A 26384-nucleotide genomic window follows, 5' to 3' on the forward strand; every position below is an offset into this window, starting at 1 on the left:
TGAAGTTTTTTACTATTACTGTTCTGTTACTACAGCAAAGTCCCCATGAGGATCCTGTTGGAGTAGGTCCTGGGTGAACACCTGTGGTAGAGCCTCTGTCATGTAGTATGTCACCAGCCAAAGAATCCTGGTTTAGTGCCCTATAGTTGTCCAACAGGAAAGTTCCCCTGGATGAGAAATGCACCCTAATGGAGTTCAAAACGCGCATCAGAGCCTTTCAGTTTCATCACTGCACCTAGGAGACAGCTCTGTTTTATCGATCACCTTCAACAGCTTGGGAGACTGAGGAGCATGATATATTGTCATGAAAGCTCAAAATAAGTAAGAAAACACATTTATTCCCCTCTCCTTTACACTGATAACATAACTGTACTCAAATAACTCTCGTAACCCTTTTCAACAATATTTTTTCTTGATAAACCTATGGATAAAGGGGAAAAAACCCACAATGTATCACCTAAAAAAGCATTCAGCAGAAATCTGCATCGAGGCAGGTTGTCTTCACTTCCATAAAAGTCTGCAACAACCCACCCTGCCTTTTTCCTCATTCCCTTGTGCACACAGACAGAAACACACACTGTGGGATTCGGTTCTGTAAATGAGAAACCGCACACAGACCAATGTGAATCCCAGCTCAGAACCCAGAGCCGGTGCCAAGGCTCCCCAGCCCTTGTGCGATTGTGCAGAATGGAGCTGGTGCATTTTTGAGGCCTGATACCAAGTGAGTCAAGTTACGTGTGTGCTAACACAAAGCATAACGGTATCAATTATTCTAAATTCCCAAGATGAGAATTGCATACATTTTATAGTTTGGAAAACCCTGCACTCCTGAGCACAAACCACTGCGAGCCATTCTGTGCTTTCAGGGAACACAACTCACACATCTTTCTCCTGCTGAGACTGCAGATCATCACCATTGTTAATGCTCTCACTAAACTGTTTGGAGGATGTGACATGTCTAATTTGTTACTGACAAACCAGTGGGGAGTATGTTTAAAACTCATCACTCTTGCTGTTGTGCCCTTCAAGAGGATGTGTGGCTCCTGTCAGGTAGGCTCACTGTTTTGGTGGAGACATTTATTTCATCAATCTTTTCAGCTGGCTCCAGTAGGGAAAACCGTTCACTTCCCTTAACTTTCATTTCTGGTTTTGGATTTTAAGACAAACTGTCATTAAATTACAATGATCACAGCCCAGAGAGGGAAAGAGAGAGCTTTACTAGGTAAAGCTTAGGAGCCCAGAGGTGCTGGATTCCTCAAACAGAGCTACCTTAATTAAGTCATATAGCTAGTTACTATAAAGCATACCTAGATACGTCTTAGTAGATCGCATATCTACCTTTCCACCTTTATTTTGGTGATTTCATGAGATGTATTTACAAAGTACTGAGCTTTGCAAGTGATTTAGCAGAAGAAAATGTGCAAGAAGAAATGGGTAAGTGGCAGACGAAAAGGAAACGTGAAGAATATACCTCCTCCTGCCTCAAGTGGGAGTGTTTTGTTTTCCATGTTGACCTGCTCAAGAGAAATTTTCACAGCAGAACCTGCTAAGATCTGTCTTGCAGAGTTTTTAAATTCAGTGCCTTTTCACAACACAACGTCTGTTAATTTAACAAGCTGAGAGGGATTTATAGCTCTGACTTAGGAGTTTATAAATTGTTACTGCTTTTCTTGAGTTTTTCGTTTAAACCAGTTGCAAAGCCTGGGAATCTCTCATGGAGACTGATCTTAAATCTGGCTGTGCTGCAGGTCCATAACCAGGGCTGGTGTAATGCAAGCCTGCTGTCTTGCCAAAACTAAGGGGTGAGGCTGCCTGCTGCACAGACCCATGGACAGAAGGATGGCCATTACACTCATCTGTATTACTACGTGGTGCATTTCACACCGTGCATGTTGCCTGTTCCTTGCTGTCTATCAGATTAGTCATTTTGTACTAGGAGCAATGGTCAGCATTTCCCCTGGCTTTATCACACGGAGGAGAAAAGTGTTTACTTCAAAGGAAGACATTATTTCCATCCAGCAGAGAAAGAAGTTAACACAGAAAAACGAGAAGGGAGGGACTTCCCAAGGTTCAGAGACCATTTAGAACCCCAGCCCCAACCACAAAGGCTCTCATTTACACTTCAGAAAAGCTGTCCTGCTGAGTTGGAATGTTGGCACTCAGGGCTATAGCTTAGGTCGGTTCTCTTTCTGCAACATCCACCAAATCCTATTGAATAGAGCCTACTATCTCACAGAGGAAGAAGGAAGAGTTTTCTCAGCGGGTATTTCATGACAGCATCTCACAGGGAGAACTGTGAGCCATGCTTGCATGTTACTCCACCAACACGGGCTAACACTGAGCTGGTGTTCCACCATCTACAGGATTCATAGATGCTGCAATGCTTAAAACCGAACTGCTGTGAGCTCTCAATATTGCCACCATTAGCATAAAGCCCACACCCTAAGACATACACAGTGTTAATGAAAAGATGCAAATCCTTCCCTTCTTCTTGGAAGTTCAGCCCTAGGTGGGATCCCAGAGGAATTGTGCAACTCTTTGCCTCTAACTTGAAAGCACTGTGGAAATAAATAGGGTTCATGGTTTCCAATTCCAGCAAAGAATGTCAGCATTGGGCTGGTGCATTTACCTGAACGAACACCAAGACAGGGCAAGGTCTGCTCCACAACCTTTTCCCTTGCTTCTTTTGCAAAATGACAATGACATCCACACAAATACAGAAACAGCTTTTGTTTTAAGCAACAAAGCTGAGGTTGATAGATATAGCAGTTACATGAGGTGGCTCCTAAATCAATCTACATTGTTATTTTGGGACTTTCTACCCTCTAAATATTCCCAAAATCATATCGATGCCAAGAGCTGATCAGAGAGAATTCACGTCTCCTTTGCTGTAATAGGATTTGTTAGTGCACACCCTGATAATTACTGGGAGTTTCAGACTGCCAGAAATGCCTCGAGAATTCCCCTATGGGTGATTCTGGGGAGGAAAAGGAGAAAGTGAATATTAAATATACTGTAGTCAATATTCTTTTTTATCATACCAGCAGTACAGAGCCAGAGCTAATTTGTAATTTCGCAGTGCTGAGTCTTTCCATCTCAGCTACAGCAATTCCTGCCCATCGCTGCCTGACTAAAAGAATCAAACCTGTTCTCACATTATCACATAGAGGATGCACTTTTCATTTCATGCAGTGAGGGAGACTACAGGCTCCATCAGACATTTAGTTGGCCTCTAAGCTCATTTCGAGCTAAAAGCCCTGTGAGAAAGCCATAATGAGAAAGATCTGATAGTTTAATGCATTCCTGCAAAGGACTGTAATTTGTTAGGAAATGGATAGGATAATATAATTCCCGAGATCAACTGGAGGTCGGTGTGTGAAATTTCAGCGGTGAGTGTTGCTACAGAGGGATTCCATTAGGAACGGGTGACAGTTCAGAGACAGTCACAGCCTACGGGACGCCCCTTGGGACAATCAGGTCAATTCTTAATCAAAACTTTAATATGTAGTTAAGTGGTTTTGTAATTCTTGCTTCTTGCTTCTGGCCAAGATGACTCAGTTCAATGTTGCCTCTTGGTAACATCCGGATGCGTACCCAAAACAAAGCTCCAAATACATTTATCAGAGCAAGACTCAAAGAACTCAGCGTCCCATGGTACTGCACGTGGTACAAGAGCATCTGATGGTTGGATTTGATGATCTTGGAGGTCTTTTCCAACCTTAATAATGATTCTAAAACATAGTACTTGACCCTTAGAGCTTAGAATATAAGTAGACAAGACAAGGGAACAAATTTCACGTATTTCAAACAACGACCACAGATACTACCTGGTATTTTATATATAGATAATTTTAAGGCAAGACTGACTAGGAAATGAGTTATTACAGGAAGAGGAAAACTATCATTACCTAAGGATGCTGCTGCTGCCGTGGGGTTTATAGACCAACTAAACCTGGCAAGAACCAGAACTAGTGAATTAGAAGTGTTGAAATACATCAAACTAATTACCATGGAGCTAATGAGAGATGAGTGCAGAACAAATCCACCTCATGAAGGTGGTGAGATGGGTAAAGAGCTGAACTTCAGAGGAATTTAAGCCAGAGGCGGGGTTACTGCTTCTTTAGGATTAATGCAGTCATAACGTAACACTGCAAAGAGCTGGTCATAAATCGCTGCAAGGGAAGGGGACAACAATGGGGAGTCTGTGTGGACTTACTGAATAATAGCATGGCAGCATCTGCTGTACAATATGGTTTGAACTTTGCAAAGCCCCACTGTATAACTCACTTGTCATTTGGGCTGAGGAACAGATGACAGATCTGCCAGCAGTGCTCAAAAACAGCCCTATTAATTACTATTCTTTTTTCCAAACCAGCTGTTCTCACAAAGACTGTTTCGGCAAATAGATCAGCCTTCATTTTAAAAATAATTATAGTAAAATCTAGAAAAGGTTCCTATAAAAGCAAGAAAGTGTTCAAAATGAGAACCATGGCAGCTTCATTTAGCTTAGAGTGTGAAATGTCAAGGTTTGAGGGAGGCAGGGAGACTTTTTAAACCAAAGTATGGAGTAAATGAATTGTTAGTCACTAGAACTTTTTCTACTGAGCTACAGCAGCAGCAGACACATTCAGCTGCACTGAGAACACTTGTGTGCGTGCGGGTATTAAGTCAGGAGCTGCCAGTTGCCTTCTCAAGTACCGAACAAGTGATCACATTAACAGCAATTACATCAGGATCCATGGATCTGCAATGCACACTTATCGCAGGGGGTAGTCAAACTGTCACATGAATACAGCAAAATTATCCCCTCTTGCCATTTCCATCTCTGCTCTTTCTCTTCCTCCTTGCCAGATAACATACTTTACTGATCTCATGTTCTTTTTTCATGCTCATTAACTTGTGCTATTTAGTTCTTGTTTGACATGAAAATGGGAAATGTTATCCATGGAACAGGTTTCTTCCCTCTAATCAAATTGATATCTGAAAATAGAGCATCATTAGTGCATTGTCTCCAGCTCCTGTTCAGCGTTAGCCAGCCTGGAAGCCTCTGGTGCAGTTAATTTCTGATTTAAGCTGTGCTCTGTTCCATGTATGAAAGAATGGAAAATCAGGAGACTTAGAGTCACCTGTTCTTGGGTCAGAAATGAACCGGGATCTATTTAATCCAAACCCTGATGAAGTTGTACAATGTTCTGGTAAATTTTTGTTTCAAACCTTTACGCGTGGAGCCTTGTCCGGGGCAGAACAATTATACTGGGTGAGTTCATGAGTCAGAAAGGAAACGGAAGAGATAAGCACCAAGTTTGAGGTTGAGATACCTGCAGGCCTATATATGAGCCCTTGGCGACTCCCCCCAAGCCACTCTGCACTGTGGGAACTACCGCCACTGTACTCAGAAGGAGGAAATGAAGACTTTGAAAGCAATACCAGGTCTGCTTTGGCCAAAGAGCAAAACCCTCCGAACATTGTGTCACTCACAAACCACAGTACGGCTGCTTTGCATGAGAGCAGGGCTAGGAACCCCTCACAGCAGAGCGCATCTGTACCAAACCAAGCAGCATGCATCCTAAATCCAGATGTCAACATAGGTGTGTTGCTTTCAACTTGTCCTTATATCCCTATCATTTGAGATGTTTCTATACTTGCTCCTCAGGTTGTGAGCACAAACAAGACCCATTTCACTGCTAACAGAAAACAAAAGCCATTGCAAAGATGAACAAGAACATCCCAGAGATAAGACATACTGGCTCAGAGTTGATCTAATACAACTATATACATTCCAACTATGTTCTGTGTGAGCGTACAGACATGGCCTTACGTATTTTCAATTTTACCAGAGGATCTGGTTTATACTTCCATTGCAATTAAGAAAGGAATGGAAAGCATTAAACAAACCAGATGTTAGCTTTAACACACAAAACAAGTATGGTAGATTAGGGAAAGGCAGAGAAACCCATGATGTTCCCTGCATGGTCCCCATCCTATGAACAGGATTTCCAAAATTAAGATGATCATTTGCATGACATGAATATACAAGAACATTAATAGGAATAGAATGTATTTAAAGTCTACTCAAACAACCCACTAAACCTATGAGTTAAGGTAAATAAACTGAATTTCACTCTATTGTGCCTATGCATCATCCAATGGTGACATCCAAAATCTGGTCTCAACAAATTACTCAGAAAGCTTTAGTAGAAATACACCTTTTGCCTTATTCAGCTCCTTAAAGTAGAATAAAAGTTTCAGCTTTATGCTGTTTTTCTGCAAAGAGGCAATTTTTCCCCAGGTAGCTGTGTGCTGTTTGCTCTATATGATGTACTTGATAATTACTTTAAAGCACTGTCCTTTTCTCTAGATAATGGTACAATCACCAGCTGCCTCTGAACTTCTCTTCCATTGTTGTTCCATGCTGATCAATACAGAATAGTCAGCAGATGTGCTTACTTAAGTATTTTGCTTTATCTCCTGTGTCCTTCACACACAAAAATATGATCAGATCAAGCTCTACCTCACCGGCCTGCTTAGCAAACCTGGAGCCAATCCCTGCATTATAGATCACCTCCCCCCTAGCATCAACGGGTGAGCACTAACGCACACTTTGGAGCCTTAAAAACACCGGATGAAATTCATATCTCTGTGGACTGGTTCTTTTAGGAAACTTGAGCCTGGTCATTGAGGCTGTTTACTGAAGGTATTTAGGCACTTGGACACTGATTTAGGGTTAAGGCACGTGATTTCATTTCAGCATCAGGACTTGTTCTCAATCCAAAAGACTTGTTTTTCCTCTGACAGATGTATTGCACAGATACGGATAACAAAGCATCACATAATTACCCAGACACCCGTGGCTTGTATAGGGGCTTGCACCTGAGTCACCGTGTTTAATTTCTTTAAGAGATGTGATCATCTCCTATTTAGATCAGTTCTGAACTGCCACATGCTGACTCATCGAGAACTTAAGAACAAAGTGTTTTGATCATTTAAAAAATAAGATACAAGCAAGGCAAAGATAGTTGCAATGACATCTTTGATGTTTTATAGATTAAGAGAGTCTCTCATGAGTAACAGTCATTTCATGTATCATCTCTTTGCTGGCATTGAGATTTTTCATTAACTGAGATTAACACTAACTGGAAAATAATTAAACTAGCTTAGAGTCTGGCCTTCCCATCAGCACCAGCAATAATTAATCAGCACCATCAATAGAATTTTAATGCTATTAAAAACCGGATTCATTGCATTACTTCTCAGCCCCACACCACCCACTTCTATTCTTACTTTCACTGCGCGCAGGAAACAGTATTCCTGAAGACAATACCAAGAGGACAAATATAGAAACTGAAATTAACCCTCATTTTCACTGTCCCTGCAAGAACATGTCATGTTTTTCTACAGAACTGCCCAGTATCACTCACCACTTGGCTCCACAAAAAGCAGCTTCTGTGAGGAAGTCAAAATAGGGAGAAGAGAAATGATACAAAAACATGGTTCTCAAGCTGATAGGACCCCATCTCTGCTTTTGGTTGTTGTTACTGTTCTATCCACCAACAACAAGCTCAGAGTAAACTTTGTTTGGCTCCGCCAGGAGCTGATGGAGAGAGGAAGAGTCCAACTAAATCCTTTACTCTGGGATTTTTCCATATCTAGGTACTTCACAAGAAAAGGAAGGAGACATCTCTCCCTTGGGTGACTCAGCAATTTCAGTACTTTATCGGAAGGGGGCAGCTTTAATTCTGCATTTCTTCATATCTATGGGGTCCTTTCAATTAACTTTTAAGTTATTCAGTAAGCTACTACATAGTCTTTGTTATAGATGGATTAACAATTTTCTTATCACCAGGATCCACATTTTACCACTGCAACATCTGTCCCAAGGAATACACACGCTTGAGACTATGCAGAAACACCTTAGCACTTGCTGGAAACCTATAAGCCCCACATAATCAAGTTTTACAACTTGAAGATGCAGAGAAAAATGAAATTGCAGGTACTTTGTAAGCCTCTGAATACAATGCTTAATCCAAGTAATCCAAAAGCAATCCTGCTGGCAATCTAATTGTGTTTTCTAAGGAGGAGACTGTAAGAGCAGTTTGTTTACATATAATTGGATCCCCTTATGTGTTTGTATTGTGCTTATTTCTGAAACCTTTAAAAATTGAAAGGTCCTCTGTAATATTTGACTTGGCTTTTCACTCTAACCTGAGGGATTACGCATTACTTTGCACATAATAGCCCAGACAAATATGAATTTTGTATTAGCGCTGATCAGAAAGTACAGCTATTCCTTGAGGAGCAGCAACCAGGACATACTGAAAAATTGAGGAAATTGCACTGATTTTTAAATTGCTTTTTGTTTTTATTTGTTTTTCTTAGGAAGCTCTTCCTGCCTAGTCAGCTTCACTGCTGTAAATGCAATTTGGTAGGGAAGGCAAGGGAAGAGAGGCATTACATTTGAGACAATTTTTAAAGTTATCACAATTTTCACTGAATATTGTTTATTTGCATTTGCACATTAAAATGTTTCATTAGTAAGAGTGTGCATCCCTCACTGACAATATCCATAGCACTTCATAGGAAGCTGCATCTGCCTTTCACGCTTCATAAAAGGTTACCATAGGACTACAGCAAAACTGAAGACCAGAAGCTTCTTGTGACCAAAGAGAAAGCACAGCCTTACCCTTGCACAGAAACGACAGAGTTCCTTGCGTGGACAACAGCTCATGTTATATCAAGTCCAAAAAAACCTGCGCTCACTGACTCTTTTCCTCTGTTCTTGTGGCAGATTTCAACTCCAGTTTCCTATCCACCCTACTACCCAACTTTGACTCTCAAGCATTATTGCCAAAGGGTGAATTGAACTACAAATTTAAGGACATACGATTTGGGCAAGCTACATCAACTCAACAGCCCATCGAGACATCATGCTGACTCCAGCCATGACTACTACCTGACATCCGAGGAGAATCCAAACCTCCATCAGGCTGAAACAATTGTGCAGTAATTTGCAGCAGGGGAATTCTTTTTGACACCACCCCACCTCCCCAAGTGCTCAGTTTGCAGAAGAGGAGAAACAGAAGAAACATCTAGGTTTGTGTGCTAGATCCTATTACCCAGAACTCTCTCCCTAGGAACATTGGGTTCTTACCCATTTCTTTCTTACATGGCAAGTCAGAGGAGGTTTGGATAGCGCAATAAGAAAAAATTCTTTACCGAAAGAGCAGTGAAGCACTGGACCAGGCTGCCCATGGCAGTGGTGGAGTCTCCATCCCTGGAGGGGTTCAAAGAACGTGTGGCCAAAGCACTTTGAGACGTGGTTCAGTAGGCACAGGGTGTTGGGATGACAGTTGGACTGGATGAGCTGAGATGTCTTTTCCAACCTTAATGATTCTATGAAGTCCTGGAACAGGAACCTGAGTGGAACAAAGCAGTCAACATTAACTCTCGTGTCATGGCCTCCTGTAAGCACAAACATCTGCTTGCCCAGTTAGATACAAAAAAGCCAGGAAGGCAAAGGGAAGTGTTATCAAGAGAGATGCATTTGAGACAGGAAGAATACCATTTCCTTAAAAGCCCACTTACACAGTGGGATCCCACAATTCTGGATTGCATTAAAATGATCTTCCCTAGACTAGACTTCGTAGGAATCCTGACATACAGGAACAACCTGAAATTTGCAGTACCATCTCAATCCAGTCACTCTACACAGAACTCTTTTATGCCTGCTCGCTTAGAAAACAAAAGATGCAGCCTTCATCGCTATTTCTGACAACTCCAGCCTGACACTTGTAAAGGTATTCAAACCAGGCACGCAAGATTTGTCAGAACAAGGCTGACATTTTAAATGAAGAGTAATGATAAAATGTCTAAAACTGTGCAGCAGAAGTGCTCTCACAGATAGTCCCAGCAAGTGGAATACAACAGCAGAGTGTTAGAACATAAAAATCAAACCAGAAAGTCTTTCATGCAACCAAACGCGGAGTTGAGTCACGTAAAGGCTGCAAGTACTCGGTTGCAGAAGGAATTCACAAGTCCTTGTTTTGTGGCTTAACATACATGGACACTTTGCATTAACCATTACACTTGTTCCACTGCCACTCTTGACATAAGCAGAGCTGTTTCATGAACCAACAGTTGATGGAAAGTAAGGATTCCTCACAGCCAAAGGAGAGGAAGTCTCTTTTGTTCTGTTGAGCTAAACTAGTATGAATCATTCTTAAGCACTTGACATGTATGAAGTACTATAATAGCACTAATAATGACATTTTTTCTTATATAGCTGAAGATCATTACAGAGCTACAACATATGGACAAGCCAGCTGAGCATAGTACACCTGAGTTTTATCCTCTGCATTATATAGGGCATTATCACAGTAGCCTGTCGTCTTTTTACAGTGAAGCCTGGATCTTTACCACTCACATTCATTAATATGAGTGAGATTTTACTCTGCTCCCCTTCTCCTCCCCAGTGGAAGCTGGCCATGCCTAATGCCGTATCAGGAAGCCAACGAACAGAGTTTTAACACAATTTTCAACCATCCAGGATGCAAAGAAAATTGTTAGCATACCTAAAATAACCCATGGCCAAGTTGAAGCCAGACTAAATCAATTCAAAAAGAGAAAATTGCTGGAAAGCTCTAAAGACAGAACCACTTCTCAGGACAAGTAAAGGGGAATGGGAAATTCTAAGCACACACGCATGCTTTATACTCTAAATTCTCAGTAAATATGCTCCTTTTACGACTGTTTTATTACATAAAGGCAGATTAAACTGAGCACTCTATCCCTCATTTATCAGCTGACTAATCCATAATTAAAAATTAAATAATTAAATACAAGAAATCCATTTAGTCCTTTAAACAATTATAGCGAAGAGTCAGTTAAACATGATGGACCATTAAGTTATTATTGAATAAGGTTGCTGTGTTTGCATAGCACTACCTTGGTTTCAGAAAAATATCTAGTGCCTGATAACTCGCACCCACCTGAGGTTGTTAAATAGACAGAATTCTGCCACACAGCCCAATAAAAGCAGCATGTAAAAATGCATATTTTTCCATAGCTGTAGAGCTCTCTCTCCAGTGGTTTCAGGGTAATTTAGCACAGAACATTTCCCTACTGCTATGAAGAACCATGAAGCAGAGGTGGTGTCAGCCAGCAGATGGTACTGCAGGCTATGAGGACAGGCGAGGCTGCTGTCTGCTGCACATCAAGCTGCTGGGAGCCAGCCCTGGCAGAGGTTGTGCCCTCGGCCTCCCTTCTCCCAGGGTTCTGATGGCAGGAGACAGGCAGCTCATTATCCCATGGAGCCTGCTGCAGGGAAGTCAAAATTTTCAGGTAACCAGAAGAATCTGCTCTGTGAATAATGTCATTCAGCAGTGTATAGCACGAAGCATGGGCTGTATTCTCACCTGTACCTGGCAGTACCACTTCCGTGCTGCTGCACATCTCCGGGATGCAGAGCGAAGGCCTTTCTGCAGGAGGAAGATCTAATTCCTATCTGGCCATTCCCAGGAGCTTCCATGGTTCCCGAGGCCAGCAGACAACACAGGGGAATTCTGCCTGCCCAGCAGCTTGTGTGAAACGGCCTGAAAGGACCATGTCTGCACTGGATCCACAAAAATGCAGAGGCACCAGAACTGCCAGCCTCGTTACAACGCACACAGAGTGACCTAGGACGGAATCAACAGAATCACAGAATGATTTAGGTTGGAAGGGACCTCAAAGCCCACCCATTTCCACCCCTGCCATGGGCAGGGACACCTCCCACTGGATCAGGGGCTCCAAGCCCCATCCAACCTGGCCTTGAACCTCTCCAGGGATGGGGCAGCCACCCCTGCTCTGGGCAGCCTGGGCCTCCCCACCCTCATTGTGAAGATTTTCTTCCTAATATCTAATAGGAATCGTCCCTTTTCCAATTTAAAGCCATTCCCACTCATCCTCACCCGGGATGGACGCTGCCCTCAGCCTCGGGGGGTGCCGGGCTCAGGGAAACCCCTGCTCAGGGGCTTGACGGACTCCAGGGCCGCTCCTCTCTGCAGCCCCGCTCCTCCCTCGAGCCCGGCCCCGGCGCTGAGGGGCCGCCGCACTCTGCTCTTCGGGGCGGGGCTTCCGCCACATCCGCTGCGCGGGCTTTTAGCTTCGCGGCTTTCCCGCGCTTTTCACGACTTTCCCGCGCTTTTCACGGTTTTCCCGCGCTTTTCACGGCTTTCCCGCGCTTTTCACGGCTTTCCCGCGCTTTTCACGGCTTTCCCGCCGTTTTCGTGGTTTTCTGCACGTCAGAAAGGAATCCCCGACACGATCTTTCACTCTGAGGCCCGTCACTCCTTTCTCCATTCTTTCTTCTCCCTTACTTCTCCTCTTCTCCCTTCTTTCTCCTTTCTCCCTCCTTCACCTTTCTTCCTCCTTTTTCTCTTTTCCCTTGTTTCTCACTTCTCTTTGTGCTCCATTGTTTATCCATTTTCTCCCTTCTTTCCCCCTCCTCCTTTCTCCTCCATTCTTTCTCCTCCATTCTTTTTCCTCCATTCTTTTTCCTCCATTCTTTTTCTTCCATTCTTTTTCCCTTTTCTCCCTCACTTCTCCCTCCCCTCTCCCTCACTTCTCCCACCCCGCTCCCTCATTTCTCCCTCCCTTCTTCCTTCTCCCTCCCTTCTTCCTTCTCCCTCCCTTCTTCCTTCTTCCTTCTCCCTCCCTTCTTCCTTCTTCCTCCCTTCTTCCTTCTTCCTCCCTTCTTCCTTCTTCCTCCCTTCTTCCTTCTTCCTCCCTTCTTCCTTCTTCCTCCCTTCTTCCTCCCTTCTTCCTTCTTCCTCCCTTCTTCCTTCTCCCGCTCCTCCCTGGCCCCTAGCTCCTCCCTCCCTCCCTCCCTCCCTCCCTTCTCCCTCTCTCTCCTCCCTCCTTCCTCTCTCCCTCCTCGAAGGTTTCACTGCCAGCCTTTTCAGTCTGACCCATTATTTTCTAAGTTAATGAAGCAATTACCTTAGCAAAACAATACCTGTAGATTTTAAGCCTCCTATGTTGAAGCACACTTGTCTGATAGAAGTAACTGGTTGCAGTGTCTGTGTTTACAATCCAGCATCTTCCTTCTCCATGACAAACCTATGCTCAGACGATGTTTTAGTGGCAGGGGATGTTTGCTCTCAGCTGTGCCACTTGCAAGCTTTGTGATCCTTTTTTCCCTTGGTGTATTTTCTTGGTTGCTGCGGATTGCTTGTTAGTGGCACAGGTCTGTCTTTTTATTATTTACGGGAGTCTGGAAATCAGAGCAGGTTAAATGGATCACGCTACAGGTGAGCAGGGAACAAAAGTAGGAGGGGGGGAGGAAAAATCTAGTTCTGGAAGCTTTTTATCAGTGTGTGTGGGCAAATGTGGGCAGATAATGTAATAGGAAAGCAAATACGCTGTTAAAGGAAGATTTAACAGGTTTCTTTTTCAACATGGGGTGTCAGACTCATGCCACTAACACTGCGAAGAGCAACTCAAGAGGTATTCCCAAAAAAAGATAATTATCCCTTTCTTCAAATATTTGCTTTCTCACCTGTTCTATGAGTTCTCCCCCCTTTTAATTTTTTGTGATGGCAATAGTTTTCCTACTATTCACTCACGCTTTATTCAAGACTTCTTTGATGCCCCAGAACAAGGAGAGAAAGAAGATTTTGAGGCTACTGACAGTTTAGTTTCTTTGATTCCTAATCCATCTGCAGATTGTGTTATTTTAGATACTCCATCTGATCTGGCTTCCTAATCCTTCTTCAGAGGGATCCAAGGAGGGCTTTTCGAATAGACGGTTTAGAAGTAAGAAGGAAACACAGATTACTAAGAAAGATCTGATTCCAGATCACATTGAAGTGTAGATATCCAGAGTAGCAAAGACCAAACCAGACCCCCATTCACGGCTGTCAAAGTTTAATTTTGAGATGCTGTTTTTAATTTGGCACACAGCAGGTCTCAGCCACGGAGCAGAAGTCTGTGCAGGGAACTCAGGACTGGCTGGCATCTGCTGTGCCTCAGCTCTGGCTGCTAGAAACTGAAATGCAGTAAGGAAGGAGAAAACAAAGCGCAGTAGTGTTGCATTTCCAAATGTGCTTTACTTTCTAGTTTACAGCTAATATCTAGTTTGCATCTAATATTTTTTAAGTCTCTTCTAGGTGAGAGCTTTCCTTATTCATGGTAGGGATGCGGACTCCTTGTTCAAATGCCTAGAGATGTAATTTATACTGTTCACAAGAACTTGCAAGCTGAGAGGGTGTCTGTGACTGCAGTTTTAAAAATCGATGGAGATTTTCTTAGCAATCTTGTTTTATCAAGAAAAATAAACTCAGAACATACTTACACCTCAAAGCTGTGAGCTGATTTAGCCAAAATAGGGAGCAGTATACTCCAACTCACAGGAGTGTGGGGCACATTGCCTATAGGCTCTCACTGAAAATTTTCTTAGGTGCTCCACCAATGTCATTGAAATCAGAAGAGATTTCAGAGACAGAAACCTGGCTTTGAGATGCTACTGTGCTTTGAAGACAGCAGTATTGGAACACCTCAGAGAGACACTCTGCAGTGGGAACAATGCAGAGATTGAGGGTGTACACGTTTGGTTAATCTTCTTCATAGTAGTAACACTACTTTTGGAATTTAACTGCAGACTGTTGCAGAACGCAAAGCGCACATAAATGTGTTCCCTGCACTGAATACTTAATAATAATAATAATAATAATAATTAACAGTAGGGACATGTGAATGGTTTTAATTTAATAATAGTTGCCTGCAAGTACTTCCATTATTAAGAGTTTGTCAGAGCTTTGTACTTTAATTAAAGGAAACATGATGCTGGTAGAAAGGTGTTGGATTGACTCTCCCTGAAACTGAAATCCTCTGTGTATCTGCTAACAAACAACAGCTGCGTCTGCCTAAGTGCCACTTTTGGAATAAATCTGGGAGGGCCAAGCTCCAAACTATCTAGGGATATAGCTTGTACATTACAAACGTTGCTCAAAAAGATGTGAGGATGTGTACATAATGTAATCACCAGGTAAGAGAGCTTGGCATTGAAGACTGGGCTTTGGAAGACCTGGGGTTTAATCCAGACACTGTGACACATTCTAGGTGTTCTTAGAAAGTCACCACTGTTTCCTGGGAAGCTCAGGACGCCTGGCACTTCTGGGCACCCTACCTCAGACCTAAGTCCATCTTTGTGAAAAATATGGAAGACAAATAGCTGTAGTTTCATGATTCGCTGTTAGGATGAATTGTACCTTCTTTCTGCCTTGTGGCGTTTTTCAAAAGCCGATGCTCAGCATCACACTGAAGACAGCACCTTGAATAATACAGCAAGATTTTAGAAACAAGGAAACTGAATTTATAACCAAAATCCTAGGAAAGCCCATTGGAATTTTATAACCTGTGTGTTCCAGACAAATTCCGAGCTCGAGCCTTAAAAGGTACAGCTCTTGTAGTTAAAGATGTTTGGTTTTGTCATTAATTAAAACATTAAATCTATACCCTCCTAGTTACAGAAGACTAGAAGATGGTTTATACCGGTCTATTTTTATTCCTGCTACAGAGAAATAGCAAAGCAGCACAATCATCTTTATTCTGTTCTGTCTTTATCAATTGAGTTATATCAGTAAAGTGGCATGCACAGTCAGATGAATTCTGACTCAAAGGGTCCCAGACCCAACCTGGAAAACATTAACAGCTCTGCTAATTTCTCAGTGAGTGATCAGCTATTGGTTGCAGCAGCTCTGATAAGAGGATTCTTGTTTACAGCAACATTCTAGATAGCCTGGTTTGGGTTTAATAGCACCTTTTTCATCTTCAGTCTAGGAGTCTGTCATAGCAAGGTACTATAAATTACTGCCACGGGGTGCTCCTTACCACCTACAGCCTTTCTTTGGTGATATATGACCCATAAATCTTACTGACATGCTTTTCTATGGCTCTTTTACTGCTCTTTCCGTTCTCTCCTCCCTTCCTCTCTCCCTTTTCACCCTCTCTGTGCTGTGAAGACCTGGTTCCACCAGAAAGAAAAAAAAAAGAGAGAAAAAAAAAAAAAAAGCATGAAACAGAATGTAATCAGATTTTGTGGGGAAACCTGAGAGTGAATGCAGCAATAAATTCCTTGACTGTGGATAGAGTCCTACTTCTTTAAAGTACTTTGCAATCTAGGAATTACTAAAGGGTTTGGCAATGACAAGAAGCTCTTTTACATAAAATATGAGCCATAGATTTGGTCTGAGTAACTCAGTTTGTTACAGATTCTTTTGCAGAGATCGCTCAGTGTTCTGAGTAGCTGTACGTTTTCAAATAAAGAGAATTACGTTCACTTTTTGGAATAGCTGTATGTCACAAGTAAACTTGGTCAGTGGGCAAGTGACGAAGCCGGCCTCTTGAGGTCCATTTGCAGTTCCAAACACAGTAACTCACAAGGAGAGATCTATGCACACAGCAGATTATAAGAATTAATTTCAGTGCATTTAGATTTAATAGATTCTCTCCAAACTACTGGCATGCTCTTGCAAAGAAATTGCTTGAACGATTTATATAATAATTTCCCCTCAAATCCTCTCATTGGCTCACTGGACGATTTGACAATAGCACAGATACATGTTTCTATTATTTCTTATTTCATTATTTATTTTGTTCTTTGTTCTGTTGCATTTATTCTGTTTAGATGATAACATCTCTGTCAACTGCAGTCTAATTGGTATCTAAGGCCTCGTTTGCATTTACATTTTACTGGAATAATAATGTTGGTAACGGGTATGATTTTTTTATAGAAGAGTTATGCTGCTCTGAACTCCTCGGTGGATGCAATCTGGTTCATATAAAAGTGATTTATCCTGGTTTAGTTCTTCCCCTACTCCATGGTAATAGCTATCTAATTATAAAGTATGTTTATACTGACACAGTCGTATCCACAATCCCAGTTTACTTTTTCATCTCTCATTTGTCTCAGCGTAAATCCTGCCGGAGGAAAATGACACATACACACGCATACGCCCACAGGCGAGATCATCAAAGTCCTGAAAATCCATTTGGTCAAATTCATCAGAAGATAATTCTGTCCCTGGGGCTTTAATCTCTTTAGAGACAGATCAGTTTGTGGTGATCGTAACTGAGTGATTTGCATTACAGCAGTAGTAAAAGACTCCCACAGTGCTTAAAAAAATACCATTTGTGGAACTTCCTTGAAGAAAATAGGATCAATAACACAGTAAGGTGCTAAATTGGTGTTACTTAAAATGTATGCCAGATTAATTTAACCCTTAAAGCTCTGCATGCAGCAGATGCAATAAAACTTTTAAATCAAACCATCTCAATAAGAGAATCACAGAGTTTCTGCCGCACAATGCTGTGATCTCGGGCTGTTTCTCTGCTCTGGTGTGGCCACACCTGGAATTCGGCTTTTAAAAGCCACCACTGTTGAGGGCAGCTCCTCAGAAGCCCTGGCAATGGTGGCAGGGGCTGTGCTGCAATCCAAAGCCCCTGTGCAAACATGGAGATAGAGAACCTTCCCGCTTGGCTGGGGCAACCAGCTGCAGGTGCTCAGGGTCGTTACTGGGCAGGAACACCTGCAGCTGAGGTCCAGAAGGTTCTGAAAGGCCTCAGTGTGTTGAGAGGAGCCCCTGTGGGTAGCTGCGTGCAGGGTAAGTCGTGTTTAATTAACTGTATGTGTCTCTATCTGTGTTTGAAATCAGATTTGCCATCTTTGAGAGCGCAGGGGCATTTTGTGTTGAGGTTTCTTTAGCTGTGAATTGTAGGTGTGTGGAAGAGAACTTTTTGAAGTATTAAACGTGCATGTTTACTTGTTTTTTTTGTGGTCTGTTTTCAAATCCAAGCCTGTAGTTGTGAAAGAAAAAGGAAACTTTTGCTGTGGGCATTTCCAATTATGTTGTAGAATGCAAACCAAAGCTGCTCATTGCTCACAGACTGTAGGAGCGGGGTTGGGTTTTGATCTCTCTCCCAGCGATGGGCAGTCTGATCCAGTGGGAGGTGTCCCTGCCCATTGCAGGGGGGTGGAACTGGATGATCTTTAAGATCCCTTCCAACTCAAACTATTCTATGGTTCTATGATTTGAAAAGTTAAGTGGTTTCTAGGCAGAACATTTAGCTGGGCATGTGTGACTGAGACAGAGTAGTCCATTCCTGTGAAAATCAATTGTTAACATTGAAAGAGTAAACAAAATGGCCCCTGTGGGAGGGTCAGTTTGGGGTTTAATACTTGAGCAGATTAGGAAGAGACAATGGCTTTCATTGATGCTGAGTTTCATGAAGAGTTGAAGAGCCATGAATGAGGTGGAAATGGCACAGGAAAAAGGAGATGGTCTACGTTTTTAGTTCAGAAGTCAGCTGGAATGTTCCTGCACAGTGTGCTGCCTTGCTGGGTGAGCTGCTGGATGCGGTGTGTACTGACCTGAAACAACAATGCTAAAAGGAGATCCTGGCTCTTAGCAGCCCACATCTGAGATTCTGCAGTTTTGAAGTGTCATGTTATAGCTTAAAGAAAGTGTGAAGTGTAGAGACTTGGCTATCCACAGGCTCCCCGTGTACGTGTGGAGAGTTGGTCGCTTATGCTAACCCATCTGGTAGGTCAGCCAAGCTCATCACCTTGCTGCAGAATCTCACAAATGCAGCCTTATTTCTTGCAGGCTTGAGTTTGCCTGGCTGTGGGTCCTGCAGAAGGTGTCAGAGCCTGGTGTGGTTTGTTTCTAGTGTCTGCTGCGACAGCCCGTGCTGGATGTGGTGAGTGGGCAAGGCCAGTCTGTTAGGTTGGATCCAACCCTGTGCAGTCAGGTGCTCCCATTTTTGTTTGTTTAAAAAATGATTAAGTTTCTCAGTACTGCTCAAGATTAAAAATGAGACTAAAAAGACAAAGTGCAAGCAGTGGGTATTGTGCCCTTGTATAAGAGGTTTTATAATAATGTTCTGATCTCCTTGCGGTCTGCTATTAAGACTGAGGACGGTGAACTGCTGAGATGAAGCACTATGGTGGCGTTTCATCTCCCAGAATAAAGGCAAAATAAAGAGATTCTAGTAAAAGTTACTTGAATTGCCCTCAAGCCATACAATGTGATCTAATTCAACAATCATAAAAGAAAAATCCTCCTTGAGGCATGTCCACAGTGGAGAACTGGGAGATGAGGAATCGTCCTGTTCCCTGCGATTGGGACACAAGTGTCTGAGGATGGGAGTGGAGCTACAACTGGTCCTCCTGGACCCCCCTTCTGTAGCAGTGGGTGGGCAGAGAGCTGGGGGGCAGTGGGAAGAACCTCGGCTGTGCCTGCGCTGATGTGCTGGCTGGCTCCCCATGCAGATGATGGGGAGGCAAACCTGCTGGGATCTGGCTGAAGATAAATGGCAAGAACACAAGAAGGGAGCTAAGGGCTCCCTAAATCAATATTCCTCTTGTTCGAAGAGCAGAGAGTTAAGAGTGAGACTAACAGGAGGCCCAGGGAAGAAAAGCCTCAACTCTCGTTGCCATGACAAATAATGACAAAAAATGACTCAAACATTTTAAAGGTAATGTTGCAATAAAAAATATCCTGTGGGTTGCTTGCTTATAATTGGGCTGAGCCCTGTCAGCAGTTATCGGGGCTGAGAGCAAGTGTTCTGCGGGACACACAAGCAGCGCGGGCACTGGGTGGTGTGCAGGGAGGGAGACCAAGTCAGGGTCTTGTTACAACAGCTTTAATTCCTCTGGGAACCAAGGGTATGTCTCTACTAGAATCATGGAACAGTTTGGGTTGGAAAGGGGCACAAAGGACTATCCAGTTATACCTCCTCCCACTGGATCAGGGGCTCCAAGCCCCATCCAACCTGGCCTTGGACACCTCCAAGGATGGGGCAGCTACCACTGCTCTGGGCAGCCTGGGCCAGGGCCTCCCCACCCTCACAGCAAAACATTTCTTCCCAAGATCTCTTCTCAATCTCCCCTCTTTCAGCTGAAAACTGTTCCCCCTCATCCTCTCCCTGCACTCCTTGATCCAGAGCCCCTCCCCAGCTTTCCTGGAGCCCCTTTCTGGAAGCTGCTCCTTGAAGCCTTCTCTTCTCCAGGCTGAACAACCCCAACTCTCTGGGCTGTCAATTTTGGATATTGGATATTTGGTATTTGAATGTCTGTTTCTATTCCTTCCTTTGCTATTCTCGTAGCATCTTGTTTTGGGAAGTTACATTGCCTTCTGTCACCCGGCTTATTCATCTCTAACAATGGACGTAGCGGGGGTTGGAAGTGTGAGGGAATGAAATTTGTTGTGGAGAAGAGAGAGGATAGCAAAGGGCTCTTGATGCTTGGTGTTTCCTCAGGTTGATGGGTGAAGCATTCCTCGACACTTCAGGAATGAGGATTAGTTGTGTGAAGTGTTGCACTTGAGTCTCACAGAAGTACTGCAAGAAATACAACTACTGTGCCGCTGGATTATAGTCCTGATGATGAAGTCTGTGGGTCTGCGTGCATTTTCTTTTCCTCCCCTTGAGCTCCATGAATTCCAGATGCAGTTCTGATCCATTTCTAAACACAAATCTTGGCTTAGTGGCATCCTGAGGGTGCAAAGACCTTGTTTTGTTGTGTCTCTCAGACGGATTATTTATGGTTCCTTGAAACAATATCATGCTATTGTTGTCTGTCTATGTCTTCTCTGTCTTTCTGCTCCTCCTGCTCCATTTGCAAGAATCAGTAGTTCTTAAATACTTCTTGCAAAACATTGATCAGTTTTTGTGTACAACTCTTTGAGTGTGTGCAAGCAATCTCTGAGCGTGTGCACTACAACTCGAGTAGGGGGAAGATGCAAAAAGACATACCCTACTGTTGGGTAATTTTTTTCCTAGTTGTGCCTGCTTGCCCCCATGCCAAGAACATAAACAGCTGCAAGAACCGAAATGTTGAGGTAGAATATGAAGAGAAGCCAAGGGGGGCCAAGTATGCGTGCAAAACAGCGGGCTTATAGGATTGGTGCGCCAGGGAGCTACAAACCAAAAAGGAAAAGGTAGGATAGTGTTTAAGAGAATCCTTGTTGCTGACGTGCTTTTGCTGTATAATACTGCCTCTTCCTTGTATTTTGGGCCTGCTCATCTGCTAATCTGTGTGACCCCCTGGTGCTGATAGTGGATGTCAGCCCAGCTAGATTCTGCAACCCGGGAAGCGCAAAGATTGCAAACAGAGATTGGACCAAATCAATCTCTATGCCGGTAGGATTCCAGAGGAGGTATCAGACTAGAGTCAAAATTGGTTTTCCTTGGAATATTGACAGGGAATTTTGAGTGTCTGTCTGTGCTGAAATAGTCAGTATGACAAAGGCATGAATGGCAAATTTCTTGCTGTATTCAAATACTCCTTTGTATTTCTTGAATTTCTCCTTCTTTAGTCATTCTAAATAGATTACAATAAACATGAAGGTGTCTCCTTCTAACAGGCTTGATTGTAGGCATTGTGAAAATACTGATAGCTTGTAGGTTTTTTTGCAGCTTCAAAGACCACACTGAATGAGTTAGTGCCGATTGCAATGCAAAAAATAATCCAGTGGTGTCAGAAGGACATAATTTCAATACTCACAGTGCTCCTTTTGGCCTGGAATGACCACAGGCTGTCAGAACATAATCATTCCTATGGGGAGTGATGTTACAGCAGTAACAGTGTCTGCGAAGGCATCAAGCATTCATGCCCATGGCTGAGGCTTTCTAGTCCATAAACCTTCTCTGAACTCAGGTAATAGAGTTATCAAAAAGATAGAGCAACCGCTCATCAAAAATGTGTGATATTCACAGGCTTCATTGAAACATTATGGTGTGTTGAGTGCGTTGGTATAATTTGGGCTATTGTATAATATATTAACCAATGCCCAACAGACCTGAACTTCTGGCTTTTTCAATCTTTTTCCCCTCTTTTGAGGATAAGCACATAATTTGATGCTAACTTTTTTTCTCATTTGTGATCCTTTTAGAACACACAGGTTCTATAAAACTTTGTAGCACCGTTTCTTTGCTATTTTAATTGAAAACCAAAACATGCCCATTCTTATGTTTACTTTCATTTCCAGAATTCTTATGTTAATGCTCAGATATAGTCAATCTTAAATGTTCATCAGGGTGTTAATTGTCTTTCAAATAATGTTTGGACTGGGTCTGTTAGCAGACTTACTTAATGAATTACGTGTTTTAAATGGAGCATTACATGACCTTAAGTCTTCTATAAATCCATTTACACAACTTCACACCCTGGTTAATGAAAATCATGTTCTCAAAGCCCACATCCTGCTGAATTTTTGGAACGTAGGCTGGAGCTTGCGTGCTGCAGGCTAAAGGACAACATCCTGTACTGCAGCACTGGGCTTCACTCTCCCATGTGGATATTACAGGGGTCAGGAAATTGATATGGACAGTGCTAATTATAAAAATCGGTTTAATAGAATCCTATAAAGTGAGCTTTTGCTTCGTTTTGCCAGTAAAAAGCCTGGTAAAGTCATTGAAACACGTGCTGTTACAGGCTTTAACAGGTTTTTGGATTGTGCCTATAGGAGAGAGATGACAGACTGCGCTGCAAATTGTTCTCGTAAACCGGGACATTTTAGCACTATTCTAGGCAACCTTGAACAAGCTTCATCAGAAAAAAAAGGTCAAATTATAATGTAGCAGGGAGTTTTGATGCTGGCTTATTTTTTATTACCTTTTGAAAGGACTTGGGAACCCCTGCTGAAGCTGTTGTTTAATTAAGTCTCCTGTTTTTGCAGAAAAGGATAAGAGATTGACTTTAAAGGGATTCAGATCTTTTTCTTAGGAAAATACATGTCTTTTTTTTTAATTCAGAGAGGCCTTTGTAAAAGGCATGAGTGCTTTGTTATCAGGGCTCTACCGTTGGTTTTGTATCCCGTGCCACTACTGAAATATAATTTAAATTTCAAATTGAGGGCTTGCTTGTAAATCAAATCGGGGTTCATGAGGACGTACTGCCTAAGGATTTACTTTGTCTCAATATGTGTTTTTCTCTCAGTTCATTATATTATATTGTGCAGTGTCACGGGGAGCCCAGTACAGAGCAGAATTGTTTCTTTCTAACCAGATTAGTGTCAAACTTCTGTGGAAGCGTTCACAGAGATTAAATTGATCTTTTCAGTTGTGTTTTGGGCAAATCAAACTACATCCTAGTCCACAATGTTAGTCCTTACGTGTCTCCTAAGTTGTCAGAGGTGAGAGCCAGTGCGTACAGCTGTCGTTTGCTGATGTACTTTTAGGTTGGATCAGGACAAGTGCATTTCCTTGGTGTTGGAGAAGGTTCCAAAGGTTATAGGGTCATAGTACGCCAGGTTGGAAGGGGCCTCAAGGATCATCTGGTCCGACCTTTTTAGGTGATATATGGTTTAAATGAGGTGGCCCAGCACCCCTGTCAAGCTGAGCCTTCAAAGTGTGCAATGTAGAGGAATCTACCTATTCCCTGGGTGGGTTATTCCAAGGGGATTCCAAGATTTGCCGTTGGCTATACTCAAGATCATTTGGTAGGCAGCTTGGCGTTGGAAACGGGTACAGCCTAAAATTACAGGTGCCAGTCCATGCATGGACTTTGTCCCCTCAGTGGATTACAAGTATAGCAAATGTTTAAACTTGAGTTACAAACCGTCTTGTCTGAGGGATGTCTCACAGGGATGTTTTATTTACAGAATGGAAGTATAGAAGTGATGTAGAAAGTCCTAAAGTGCTCTTAAACCCTTGGTGTTTAGTGAAGAATAATGTGACAAGAAGCTGAGGCTTATGGTTGCATTAGGTCTCTGGCTTTAATCCTTTTTCTGTGCTATAGTGATCTTCCTTTCCATGTTTTCTGTGTCTGATCCACTTTCAGTACGTCCTGTGAAATGACTGAGCTCTTTGAGGTAAGAATTGGCCTCTTTATTGCATATCTGCAAGGAGCCTGGCGTTATTTTACGCTTAATAACAAAGACACTAATGTTGTTCAAACCAGTTGTCCCCAACAGTTGCTGTTTCTGAGCTTTTGGGTGGTGTGGGAAAGGCCCGTAAGATGACAGTTACTACATATGAAACTGTAGAGAGAAGATATCCTTTTTCTTGCTGCTTTAACCTAAAAAATATCTAAATAGATATATAACCTCTGTTCAAATCTCCCACAGCAATTACAGCAATGTCTCTGGTGGCTTGTGGTGCTGAATGTCCTGCAGATTCAGGGCTTGGGTGCTCTAATTTCCTCTCCAGATATCAATAGCCACGTAATTTAACAGCAGAAATTTGAGGCCATTTGCAAGGACAGAACAAGAAGTTCTGTTCTTCAGGATGATTGGCAGGGTCACTATGACCAAGTTGACACTGAACATGCAGGAAAGGAGATAGAGCAGCAATTTTAGGTGATCAGGCAGTAATAAGAAGATCTTAAACCATTTTGGTCCTGTAATGTACATTACTCCAAATAAAATGGAGTCATAAAATATCGAAATGCAGGATGAGGAGGTTCTTCACGGCCTCTGGTTACAAGCAACGGCGATTCTTGAATTTTAATCTATGTGTTGAGCATCTCTTATTGCATTTCTTTTCTTCTTCCAAATTAGGTTTCTAACATCCAATTCGTTATACTTCAATCAGCATCTAGGCTTATGCAACTTTTCCATCTGTCTCCTTTCTCCCTGCTCCCCCTGCTGCAGGATATCCAGGGTCATTCCACCACCATGCCCAACAACATCCCAAGTCCCAGGCAGAATGGCTGGGATGCTGCTTTGTCCTAAGGGCTGTCTTGGGACGCTGCTGGAAGTTTGGATGCAGCCAACAGCCCTGCCTGGTATGACTTTAACCACAGCTCATCCGCGCGGTCGTGCTCCTGTGCCGAGGGCAGGCTGGTATTGAAGTTGAGTAGGAACTGTGACCGCTTTAGAAAGGTGTTCTGGGCAATCTATTCCTTTTTAACAACCTATTTGGAGGGCCAGGGTGCTTTTTCTGATTCGGCACTGCTTTGGGCAGAGGAGGGGTTTGTCACGTCCTAATAGATCTGAGCGGGAAGCACTGCTGAGCTGCAAAGGTTCTCTATAATGGCTTTGCTTCCAGACGTCGTCGGACCTACAAACCAAATTATTTAGTAATAACTCTGTAATAGGTACAGAGGGATGGCAGCAGATTTGATGTAGTGAATACCAAACCCCACTGAAGCCGAGGTGACTGACGGCTCAGTCTGTGCTGTACATATGCACATTTCCTACTGGGGGCATTCAGGTAATGCTTTAGTAATAGCAGTCATTATATCCCTTTGATGAACACGGTAGCAATTCTAAGGAGAAGGTAGGTTTGGTGTTGTAGAGACCTATTTGTGTGCTTAGTATCCAGCTGATGTCTAGGGGATTCCTACAAATATCTAAAATACAGCATGTATCTAGGATTTAACTGCACTCAGAGTCAGGCTCCGAATTCCTTGCATCTGTAGTATGTTATGTTTTCCACATTGTAGTAGTGCAATATGATTTGAGGGCATTTTGATGAACAGGTCTTGCTCAAAGCCTCGTTGCCTTTCCAGGGAACAGGCAGCGTTGCTGTTTCCAGGTCATTTGCAGAGCAGTCTCTTGGTGCATGTGTGCTCTTACGTGTAAATTGTGGTGCTGCTTGTGGATTACACTAAATTTTTCACCCTTTGTCTGTCTAAACCTCTAAGCATTACAGTTGTAGACCGTGCATGTAAATAACATGAAAAACGTTGTTTGGATTTTTAAGCCTTCCCCTTTTGGCATCTGCATTTTCATCTCTGAATGTTGGTTGTGTATTACATGGCTGTGATAAATTGGCTTTTTAGTGAATTGGTTATGGTGGATTTGTAGGAGAAAGCAGAAGTAGCTGTTACGTAAATATGCAAAACTTTGCTGGTAACAAACTAGAAAAAAAAGGCTAATTAGTGTAATTACTGTCATTATAATTCTAATTTAACTGCATAGACTTGTACTGCAGCAACATCAGAGCTGTCACATTTGCAAACTGCATAATTATATGTATTAAATTCTGTCTCTGTTGCATCCAGTGTATAAAATGGGCTGTTACCTTAGGCTCCTCCAGAAGAGAAGTCAAAATGTCATTAAAGAGATGACATAATCACCTTGATTTTTCTGATTACCAGTGAAAGGTGAAACAAAAAACTTATTTAGATAAGTATCTTCTAAAAATACACTTGATAAAATTCTTAAGTGGATGGTGAGCTGAAAATAACAAATCTGAGTGTCCGCGTGTCTCGGGCAGGATTTCATTTGTCACATCTCAGTCTTCAGTGCTGCATTTTTCAAAACTGGAGCAGTGTTTGTCACCAAGGTGGGGGGCAGTGACACCCTTCTTTTCCTTGTCCCGTGTTCCCTGTGTTCCTTGACTGATAACACAGACCTGACCTGTCCCAGGACCTCACACAGAGAGACCTAGACCGCAGCCTG

This window comes from Phaenicophaeus curvirostris, chromosome 27 (genome assembly GCF_032191515.1).
Source record: "Phaenicophaeus curvirostris isolate KB17595 chromosome 27, BPBGC_Pcur_1.0, whole genome shotgun sequence".
Taxonomy (NCBI): Eukaryota; Metazoa; Chordata; class Aves; order Cuculiformes; family Cuculidae; genus Phaenicophaeus; species Phaenicophaeus curvirostris.